The 11,319-nt window shown below is 47.0% G+C and overlaps 1 long non-coding RNA gene across 1 annotated transcript; it reads left to right on the top strand.

The window, feature by feature from the left end:
• Positions 1–10: 10 nt before the first annotated feature.
• On the top strand, positions 11–8,568 carry LOC124478516. The gene is made up of 3 exons (XR_006957246.1): positions 11–635; positions 966–1,528; positions 7,597–8,568. It is a non-coding gene; the product is annotated as an uncharacterized LOC124478516 (long non-coding RNA).
• The last annotated feature ends 2,751 nt before the right edge of the window (positions 8,569–11,319 follow it).

Below are 11,319 nucleotides of genomic sequence, written 5' to 3'. Positions count from 1 at the left end.
TACATTTCAACCTATCGCTTAACTTTGCCTGAATAGAAAATGTAATGCTAATCACAATGTAAATAACATACTAGAATGAATTGTGTTAAAAGTTCCAGCGCATTTTAAATTTTGGATTAGGGTTTGACCTCGGTCCGTCCGCGGCTATCGTGGACTGACAGGGAGACGTTTTGCATCCCGTGAGATCCAGCAGATGGTAGTGTTTACAAACTGTAGATCCCTCCCCACAGTAAATAACTGATTTACTCAGCCCACCTGTTCAACCCCGGCACCTCATCTTGCACCAACTGTGCCCATTTTAAACACAAGTGTCTTTATAAGTGTTGCCTAAAGAGTAGCATAGATTGAATTTCATTGAAAAAGAATGCCAAATATGATAGGCTAGTTCATAAAAAAATGCCCGTTAGACGATGTTTGTCAGAGCGAGACTTTGCCTGCCTTGTTTACGGGCCTGATGCATTCTGCTAGCAATAGCCTAAACAGTAAAAGGAACCCATTAACTAAACCAGGTCGCAAGATTTGAACAGGAATTGTGACTTCCAGGCCCACATCGTTAAGCTATTCGGCGAACTCGCTCTAACAATGTTTACCAGAAGATTAGCGAATCGCACAAACTTTATAACGAGGGTCTTCCGGTGAGTTTTAAATCCAAGTTTGCTTCTCTTTGATTGGCATTGAACAGTAAAATTGTTTGCCCTACATAGCCTGCACTACACGCAGTAGCCTACACTGGCTGCTTGAAAAGTTTAAACGACCAATTTCAAGAATAGGATAGCCTATTTAACTGGATAATCATTAGGCCTAGCCTTCTACTTGGTTATTCTGACGGTTTACGGTTTGAGAAAACAGATAATATTCTCAGAAACAGGATGATATCACCTCTCTAAGCAAGTGAACCAAACACCATAAATCAATAGGCTACTGTGACTAACATTTTGCACGTTTTTCTCCACGTTTTTCCACAGCAATATCCTTCCTTTTTGAAGTAATTTAGGACTGTAAAAAAAGCTGGGCTGAAGGATTCTGTATTGAGAAAGTACTAATCAATGAGGGCGTTTTTCGATCCAAACCGCCTCCTGTCCCTGCGCAGTGACGCAGCCACGCTTTACTGAAAGCGATGGCGGACCGCTGTGTCCCTAGACTAGACCAGACACCGGAGGGAGAAAGTCAGTGAGGGATTTTCACCGTGTTCATTTTAGTCATCAAACCACCTGTTAAGGGGAGGGAGGCCACCGTGGTACACCGCTGCCATCCCTCCCACGAAACAGTAGGTAATGTGGGACGTTGGGGTTTGTCAGGAAGACGTTTTCCGGGACAAGGTATAGGCAGAGCGCACACGGCACCGCGCAGCCTGACGCACGCGGGCAAGCCAAGTTGACAGAAATAACAAAACTCGCTTCAACAAGGGACAGTCGCACGAGGAATTAACGGACGTTGAGGAGATTGCTGTTTTTTCAAAATGAAATTCGCGGAGCACCTTTCGGCCCATATCACTCCGGAGTGGAGGAAGCAGTACATTCAGTATGAGGTAAATTCACATGTGCAGGAGTGAAACATTGTGATTTGAATGAGAGAAAAGTCTTTGAAATTAATGCATTTTATTTATGCCTTACATGTGATTATGCGAACCGCAGTTAGTACATAAAACACGTATTTTAATAGCCCAATATTTGATTTGATACATTTTCTGTCACTGTCACCAATTGGACTTTTATCCCACTTATAATGGCGCAATAAAGACTGGATGCTAAGGGCCAGCCTATTGTTTGAGCTATTGCAGTCGTTTATGAAACTATAGTTCTCAATATGTATTTGATGCGAAATAATATATCAAAATGTAGCTTGGATTATTATTGTTTCGGCAGTTTCCCCCCCAATATAGTATACTGAAGTATTAGTTCGATTTTTAGATGTGTAGTTTAAAAAGCTTTTTTAATAGTACATTTATGTGCAATTTTCTAGTTACTCTATTTATTGCATTCAGAATTAATTAATATTTATTTTCAGATTGTTTACCAATACAAATATATTTCTTCGTCCATTTGTTGATTTCTGTCACTGTGTCTTCGTGAGCCTAGAAATAAGAGCGGACTGCTTAACAATTATGTGGTACACCTTTAGCCATGTCTCCACTCTTGGACAAAAACACAATTTTATTAAATTGCAAATAAAGAGAAAAAATCTCGGTAAATGGAAGACTTATCTGCCAATTATGTGGTATTCACGGAGATCTGTAGTATTAAACTCTTTCTTGTTCATTGAAAACCTAACGGTATCATTTTGTTGTTGTTGTAAATATCAATTATGAATGAAAGGAATTTGATTTATTATTTTTTTAACAAAAACATTTCATATACAATACCACCTTTTGAATAGACATTCTGGGTGTTTGGTGGTGTGTGATAATCTATAATTTGAGAAGTGCAGTGTGATGGTTATATCCACAGTGTTCTTTGTTGGGTTAGCCACTGCATGGTGGTTTTTTTCAGTATCGGCCCCCCTCCTCTCTGCATCAGTAGAAGAGGTTGAGTGCAGACATGCTCTGACAGGGGAGCCTGCCAGATTCCATTTTACTTCATGAATTATAGACAAAGACGCTGATCTTCACCCCAGCATGTATCCCACTATCTACCACCCTTCTCGCACCCTTCTCCTAACAGCTTCCAGACTGAAAACAAGCTGTCAAACACCTCAGAAAAGCTCTGTTTGATATTCGAGATTAATTCAGTCAACTCAGTTTCGTACAGTCTTCATGAAGTCTTGGTTCTTTGGTGTTGGGGAGAGCTGGAGGTAAACACTAACATGGCTGGAGGTAAACACTAACATGGCTGGAGTCTTTGTCTGTATGGACAGCCTCCCACAGACCAGGACAGATGCCCGGCTTGATCAGCCATTTTACACCTCCGCTCACGCTCACAGACGGATGACCTGAGATGGATGATGTAAATCCTTTCATCCTCATGACAGTCGTTGATTGACTATCTTGTCATTTTGTTGTATTATTAAGGTCATGAAGTATAAATATGGAAATTGTCACTGTGTTTTTGGAGAGAGAATCTCACCCTTAGTCTTTGGAACAATGTTCCTCTTTAGAATGGCTTTGAGTGGAGTTTAAATCCTATGGTTACAATATCACATGGATTAGTCTTTCCTAATTAAGATGTTACAATTCTAATGATATATTTCCACATAATTACGCAATAATTGCTTAGTGATTTCATCTTAATGGGGTTATGTTTCCCTAATGTGTATTCAGAGTGATTCTTAATAAAGGTCTTAATTGACGTCAATTGGTCTCAGTGCTGTCTAAAACATGTTTATCCGATCCTATTAATTAAAATGCATTTTGTTGCGTTCCATGTACCAATCTCTGGTTTTCTGTGTAGATGAGTGTGTGTTTACATGGAGTCATTCAAATGTGTGTGTGTCTGTATGTGTGTGTTTGGGTACCGCATACCTTGCCTGCAGCCCGAACCTGAGTGTTGTGGCCGCGCGCGCGCGTGTGTGTGTGGGTGTGTGTGGTGACGGTCCAGAGCCACAGGCTCTATCACAGGCTGGTAGAACAAGGAACATCTCAATCCAGCCTGGTGGACATCAGAACATGAGTTGCTCTCGTCTCTGTCGACTCTGAACAGAATGCTGCCACGATTGGTCAGACTGGATGAATCAGCTCGGTCTTCCATATGGTTCTAGAATCTAGGCCGTCTCCATGTGATGACTGCGCTAACCTAATCATCTGCTATCCTTTGTTTTGAATCTTATTGGACGTTTGTCTCTGGTCTGTGGTCTGAAACATCCTGCATCACCAACCGTCTCTGAAGGAGGACGTTCCTCACTGAATTCCTCTTCCCAACGCTTCCTCAGTTCGTTTTTCCCTCCATTAGACTCTTTTGGGGGTCGGTATTGGTTGGTTATCGGTGTGACCTGTAACGGTGAAGCCCTTCGTGGCTGCTTGTAAAAGAGCCATGCAAACAAGATTTGATTTTGATTCGGTTGTAGATTCCCAGTTTATCCATGAACAGCAATCCTCCCCGTAACAAACAGCCGGATTGCGTGTGAAGACCGAGCCAGCAAGCTAGCTGACCCCTGACTCAGACCTTCATGTACCACCACTGAAACCGCACTGCCAGAGCACTCGTTTGTGAAACACAAATTGCAAACGACAGGTTTTATTGGTGAAACTGAAGCACACTCTCTCTCTCTCTCTTGCCCTCGCTCTCTTTCTCACCCTCTCCCTCTCTCTCTCTGATCGCCTTGCCAGTGTGCCTCTATAAGGCTAATTAACCTACCGCCCACACACCTCCATTCATTTCCCTAGCATTCCCTATTCTGGGCAAGGGCTATTGTCTGGATGTGGAAGGGTGTAGGGTTCCCTGCTCTGATTGGGAAGGCTTTGTGTTGTTGGGGCGGACACACCATGCCAGCTGATTGGCAGAACTGCACCATAATCTCTTACATACCTCACCGGAGGGAGTTTGTGTGTGTATAATATGTACACATTCTTGTGCATTTGAATGCGTGAGGGGGAGAGAAAGAGAGGGAGGACAGAGAGAGAGGGAGGACAGAGAGAGAGTTAGAGGGGGGGGAGGACAGACAGAGAGAGGGGGAGGGAGGGAGGACACAGAGAGAGAGAGGGAGGAGTGAGAGAGGAGCGATTGACAAGGCGATTGAGTGATAGATTAATGAGGAGTACTGCTCATCTGTTTGAAACATCAGTACTCTGAACAGCCAGGCAGTATGCAGATCTATAGATCATCAAGACAGGAGGGCTAGTTGTCTTGCAATAGATTCAGTGACATCAATAACTGTGACAATCACGAGAAGGAATTCATATCGCTGGATCCATCCTTTGCTGACTTGTGCAGTGTCTGGAATGAAATGGGAAATGAGTGGAATATACAATGGGTAACATGCTAGACGTAACACAAACGCTTTTCATCCTGTTTTGCGTCTATAACTGTCCGTGTTGTGTTTTTCTTGTCGTATCATAAGCAGAGTCTAAACTGGGGCCCTTGTTGTGTAAATGAGTGTGTGTATGAGCAGACAGAGGGTGATACAGGGGGGTGGGCTGGCATGTGTGGGCTTCTGTGTAAGTGCATGCATGATTGAGCGTGTGCGTGGGCGAGAGACCAAGGCCCTTCAGTGCTTTTACCTCTTCTCTCTCTTCTCTGTGATCACCTGTGTGGGTTTGGAGGAGCAGCAGAGAGCTCATGCTCGCTCTCCAGTGTCAAACAGCAGAATCTGATCTACAGCAGCTCTGCTATCCTGCTCCTGGTTGGAACACACTGGCTGCTTTCTCCCTGAGGGCATTTCTGTCACTCTGCATGTTAGGGTTTAGGTCTTCTTTTGTCGTATGTTTGATGATACAGCACTGCTGGGAATGTTGAATAGCACAAATGTAAGTATGTATAATGAAGTTAGACGTCTTGTTTTGAAAGCTCAGAACATCTTACTCGTGCTTGGTCGTGTTGATGATAAATTGACGTGCAATGATTGTGCTCTCTGAGGTTGGCGTTGAGTTGGACAGGTATTACTGCACACGAAAGGCTTAAGACTTGAACGTGTAACATTTCGTAAAGATGACTTCATGTTCTGTCTTCTGTTCTGTCATTGTGCCAAACGTTTGAAGTGTACAGGATGGTCTCGCTATAGAAAAGAGAAGACCTGGTGAGCTGCAAGAACAGAGCCCCCCCACCACCCCCCCTCCCTCCATCTCTCCCCCCTCCTCCTGCTCCTCCCTCCACCCCTCTCCACCCCCCACTGAGGGGACATCTGGTCCCAGACCAGTCCTGCCTTCCTCTCCTCCCTCCCATCCTTCCTTCTTTGAGATGCTCTGAGGCATTTACATAAGGTAAACAGGGATCTATTAGGGATCCCAGAAGGATCTGCGTTTCTGGCCAGTCAGCACCTGCAGCATCGTAAGGAAAACTGCCCACCCCTCACCCCTTCCCTCTGATGCAAGGCAAGATTAATCAATGCCAGATGAGTTTAAGCTAGAACACACTAGCAAACGAGTGATGAATGCTTGAAGGGACCTCCTACAGTCGTGTTACAGTGCAGTTGCAGTGTTAGCGGTTAGCTTTTTCAGTCGGTTGCGGCTGTAGTCTACAGGTTGAGGCCTGTGTGAGTTGCCCCTACTGCAGCCTCACAGATATTCCCCGGAGACCCCGCCCTGCCCTGCCCCTCCCCCTTCCACATCACTGACGTCTCCATGGCAATGCATACGGCCATCTTGATGAATGCCTGAACCCCTGTGTCTGTCAAGCTTTCTCTCTCTGTCCCTCCAGTTATTAAACCGGTTCTTTTGTATGTCTCCTTATGCTCCAATTAGTCTGGTCAGGACCCTGCTGTTTGCCCCTCCCAACACGCTTCCATCCAGCTTTTAGACGGACCCGTTGTAGAGATCCAGCAGCCTAGCCTGGTCTTGCCCTTGGCTGTGGAGACTCATTGTTTACCCTGGTGGTCTCCAGTGGTTGGCCTGAGCCTTATCAAATGAAATGCCTGACTTGGAACGACGTTGGTTATGAGAGTGGGTTGGGGGGAGCTCCCTAGGCGGCCATCTTTATTACTGGCGCAGGAAGAGTCATAAAGCTAGGCGGCCATCTTTATTACTGGCGCAGGTAGAGTCATAAAGCTAGGCGGCCATCTTTATTACTGGCGCAGGTAGAGTCATAAAGCTAGGCGGCCATCTTTATTACTGGCGCAGGTAGAGTCATAAAGCTAGGCGGCCATCTTTATTACTGGCGCAGGTAGAGTCATAAAGCTAGGCGGCCATCTTTATTACTGGCGCAGGAAGAGTCATAAAGCTAGGCGGCCATCTTTATTACTGGCGCAGGTAGAGTCATAAAGCTAGGCGGCCATCTTTATTACTGGCGCAGGTAGAGTCATAAAGCTAGGCGGCCATCTTTATTACTGGCGCAGGTAGAGTCATAAAGCTGGCAGGTAGAGTCATAAAGCTGGCAGGTAGAGTCATAAGGTGTTCCGTAGGCCGAGAGCTCTTGATCCCTGTTAGCTACGTACAAACCACAGTAGCGATTGATGCACAACAATGGAAACTATGTCACCATATATTGATATAGATAGAAGAAGGAGAAGTATATTTGTAGATTAGTTTCATGTATCTGTTTACTTAGCAGGGTTGATTTTTGTGGTCGATTTTGTACTTAAGGCCTCCAGTCCTTCTCTTCCTAATTATTAAGAGAAGGGAGCAACCTATCACTTTTTAAAATCTGTTTTCATTATCTTCAAGGTCACTGTGATTGGAGAGACAGTTACTATCTGTAGGTTTATGTCTGTATTTTAATTGGACAGACATGCAAGGGTTGATGGGAACGGAGTCTGTTGTGTTTGACAGTTGCAAAGCTATCAGTACAATGACACGTCTCACAGGTCGCGACACCAATTACTGCCCCGGCGGAGTTTTAATTGGTCAATGTTGATATGCTGGCAGATCTGATGCTGTTTTCATGGAGTTCAGCTTGAAGGATTGTCGGAATCTTTCAGTTTGAGTTCACTGTGAGGGCTGTGTGTGTTTCTGTGTGTGTGTTTCTGTGTGTGTGTGTGTGTTAAACTGACCTGTGTCTCTCTCTCGTCTAGGCGTTCAAGGATATGCTGTATGCAGCTCAAGATCAAGCTCCCTCCATAGAAGGTATGAAGTTCCTCTTTTGCTGGTCTGGACACACACACACACACACACAGTACTGTGCAAAAGTCTTAGACACCAAAGATTTTTTACATGAATATTGTCTTAAATGTCTATTTTGTTGTTTTGTGTAATTGTGCGGCAGTGCAATGTTGAGAACATTTTTTGTTGAGTCTTTTCATGTCATTATTTTGCAAAGCATTTTTGTGCAACTTATTTTTTGTTGTTGTTTGGTTGTGCGCTTAAGACTTTGGCTGAGTGCTGTACACACGCCGCCCCTAGCCCCTAGATGTTCAGGTACAGAAGAACATCCAGTATGATTCATAGGTTCTTTCCCGTCCGTGGTGCTAGGACTGTGTGTGTGTGTGTGTGTGTGTCTTGTTGGCTGTAACCTATGAGCTGTCTTTCCCCTTTAAACCCTCTCCTGAGGCTATTAGAACTGCCGTACGACCCACCATGGCTGATAGATTACACCCTGTCACACGCAAACACACACACACAAGCCGTTGTCATGGGGGATCAGGGTGAGGTCAGGCCTGTCGACAGTAGCTGTCAGCCACAGTGAGGACCCAGAGAGGACAGACCTGGGGATCAATCATCCCCTCGTGACTGTCCATACACACGTTATGACACCTGGGATCAGACGCAGAGAAGGAGAGAGAGGGATGGAACGAGCTTCACAGAAAAGAAGAGGAAAGAGAGAAGAAAGAAAGAAAGAAGAAGATGTGGAGCCGTGTGTTGTCCAGTCAGTTGGTGTTGTGGTGAAGATGATGGAACACTAGCTGACTGCGTCGTTACCCCACACACCAACGCCTCAGTGTCCAGCCTGATTGAGTTCCACCAGTTGATGATTTCATTAAGTCGCCTCCCAGTGAAAGACTAATTATGGGAATCTGATTTAGGTTATGGCGGTTTTTCCTCTGTTCACCCCCCTCTCTCTCTCTCTCTCTCTCTCTCTCTCTCTCTCTCTCTCTCTCTCTGTCTCTCTCTCTCTCTCTCTGTCTCAGTCTCGCCCGCTCTCTCTCTCTCTCTCTCTCTCTCTTCTGTGTGAGGTCAACAGTGTCAGAAAGAGGGAAGTGGAGAGAGAGAGAGCGGGCGAGAGAGAGAGCGAGCGAGAGAGAATATTCGAGAAAAAAGGGAAAGCCAGAGAGAAAGAGAGAGCGAGAGGTGGTTTTTGGTATTCAGACAGCGTTCAGGTGCCTAAGGGAGACCGTTTTAAGGGTTATTACAGCCTGTCAGTCCATTTCCCATCTGTTCATCCACTCCCATAACCACTCTCTCTTTCTCACACTCGCATACCCACTCTGCCCTCTCTCTTTCTCACACTCTCATACCCACTCTGCCCTCTCTCTTTCTCACACTCTCATACCCACTCTGCCCTCTCTCTTTCTCACACTCTCATGCCCACCCTCTGTGTCTCTCGCTCCCTATCTCCTCTCCCTCTCTGCCTTCTCTCCCTGCTACCTGATAGAGTCGTCCTGTGGACTCAGCACGTAGCAGGCAGCGCTTCAAAGCCCCTGTCTGTGTCAGCCAGTGGACTGTCGGATGTGGATGCACAGTACAGCCTACTGTAGCTAGGCTGCTGAGAGGAGGGATGGGAGAGGAGGGATGAGGGAGGGGAGGAGATGGATAGAGGAACAGCTGGTCTATAGCCAGTCTTCTCCTGGTAGATGTAGTTAAAGCTCAGTGTAACTCAATTAGCCCTGCGATTATGAGATATCGGTGAACAACAGCTATGGATAATAAACCCAGCTATGGGAGGAATCTCTCTCTGTGTGTGTGTGTGTGTGTGTGTTTGTGTGCTTACGGTAACTATTTAGACTATAGGAGGTATGGTGCTGATGGTGCAGACGGTGTGTGTGTGTGTGTGAGTGTGTGTGTTAGGGCAGGGCGGGGCTCCCTCTCCCTGCAGCCAGGGGAGGGGGAGGGGTGATTGTCCTAACGATGCAACACACACACACACACAGGTCCTAGCTGTGACAGATAGGCTGTAAAGGAGTGCTCTATAAACAGCTCAGATGGGAACCAGGCTGCACAGGCGCTTTACAGGCTGGTGTCAGGCATGGTCCTGTACTGGAAGCCAGGACACACATCTCCAGTATCTGACTGTTGTATGTGTGTATTTATGTGTGTGTGTGTGCGTGTGTGAATGTGCGTGTGTGTGTGTGTGTGCGCTTCGTTCTCTTCTGCTCCTATCCTTTCTGTTCCTTTCTTGTTTTATGCAGCACAATCAATACCTGTAGGAGTCATAGTAGTTGCCCCACATTCCCCTAGTACCGCCTAGGTCCAGTCCCAGCCCCACCACACTCCCCTAGGTCCCTAGGCCCAGAACAGCCCCACCACACTCCCCTAGGTCCCTAGGCCCAGAACAGCCCCAGGGCTAACCCACATCAGAGTGCCGGCCAGCCGATAACTCATTCAGCCCATTCAACACAGAGCCCAGTGCTCACCAATCACATTAGGCTGGAGACAGACAGTCAAAGAGGCAGGACGTCTGAGGAGGAAGATATACTTCTCCCTCCGTAAAGCTGTTAATATAGAGATGGATAGCCTGTGTGTGTGCGTGGAAACGCATGTGTGTGGTGTAGCTAAATGTTTGTGTTTTCCTAAGCGTGTGTGTGTGTGTGTGGAGGGGCCCCAGCCAGGCCCCCTGTCTGTGTGTGTGGAGGGGCCCCAGCCAGGCCCCCCTGTCTGTGTGTGTGTGTGTGGAGGGGCCCCAGCCAGGCCTCCTGTCTGTGTGTGTGTGTGGAGGGGCCCCAGCCAGGCCTCCTGTCTGTGTGTGTGTGTGGAGGGGCCCCAGCCAGGCCCCCCTGTCTGTGTGTGGAGGGGCCCCAGCCAGGCCCCCCTGTGTGTGTGTGGAGGGGCCCCAGCCAGGCCCCCTGTCTGTGTGTGTGGAGGGGCTCCAGTGTCTAGCTGTGCTCTCATCAGAGGAGAGACACAGACAGGATTGATGCCTGCAGAGAGAGCAGGATCCTTCAATTAGACTCCTATAACACTGATCCACCTCCAGAGAGGAGGAACAAGGAGGGGAGAGGGGGAGGAGAGAGAGGGAGAGAGACAGAGACAGAGACAGAGACAGAGAGCGAGAGCGAGAGCGAGAGCGAGAGCGAGAGCGAGAGCGAGAGAGAGAGCGAGAGAGAGAGAGAGCGAGGAGGAATGAGGAGGGGAAGGGAGAGGAGAGAGAGAAACAGAGACAGAGAGCGAGAGCGAGAGAGAGAGAGGAGGAATGAGGAGGGGAGAGAAAAAAGAGAGGAGGAACGAGGAGAGGAGAGAGGAGGAAGAATGAGGAGAGGAAGCAAAGGAAAGGAGGGGAGAGGAGAATGTGAATTCAACCCATAGAACATAACAGAATGAAAAGGCCACTGTAAAAAGAAACAAACAAATCAGCCCTCCCCTGTCAGCTATACGCCTCAGTCTCCATGTTTTATTCCCATGCTTTGACAGGGCCTTCAGCCTTTTATCACTCTGATTAAAACTAAATAAATAGAGTCATAAAATCGACCATCCAAGCCACCTTGCCCATCCAGCTGGGGGTGTGTGTGTGTGTGTCTGTGTGTGTGTCTGTGTGTGTGTCTGTGTGTGTGTCTGTGTGTGTGTGTGTGTGTGGGGGGGGGGGGGATGTGTGTGTGTCTGTGTGTGTGTGTGTGTGTGTGTGTAGGGATGTGTGTGCGACGAAG

The sequence above is a fragment of the Hypomesus transpacificus genome, chromosome 16 (genome assembly GCF_021917145.1).
Source record: "Hypomesus transpacificus isolate Combined female chromosome 16, fHypTra1, whole genome shotgun sequence".
Lineage (NCBI taxonomy): Eukaryota > Metazoa > Chordata > Actinopteri > Osmeriformes > Osmeridae > Hypomesus > Hypomesus transpacificus.
The sequence above is the reverse complement of the archived record's forward strand: the minus strand, read 5'-3'. Positions and strand labels throughout refer to the sequence as shown.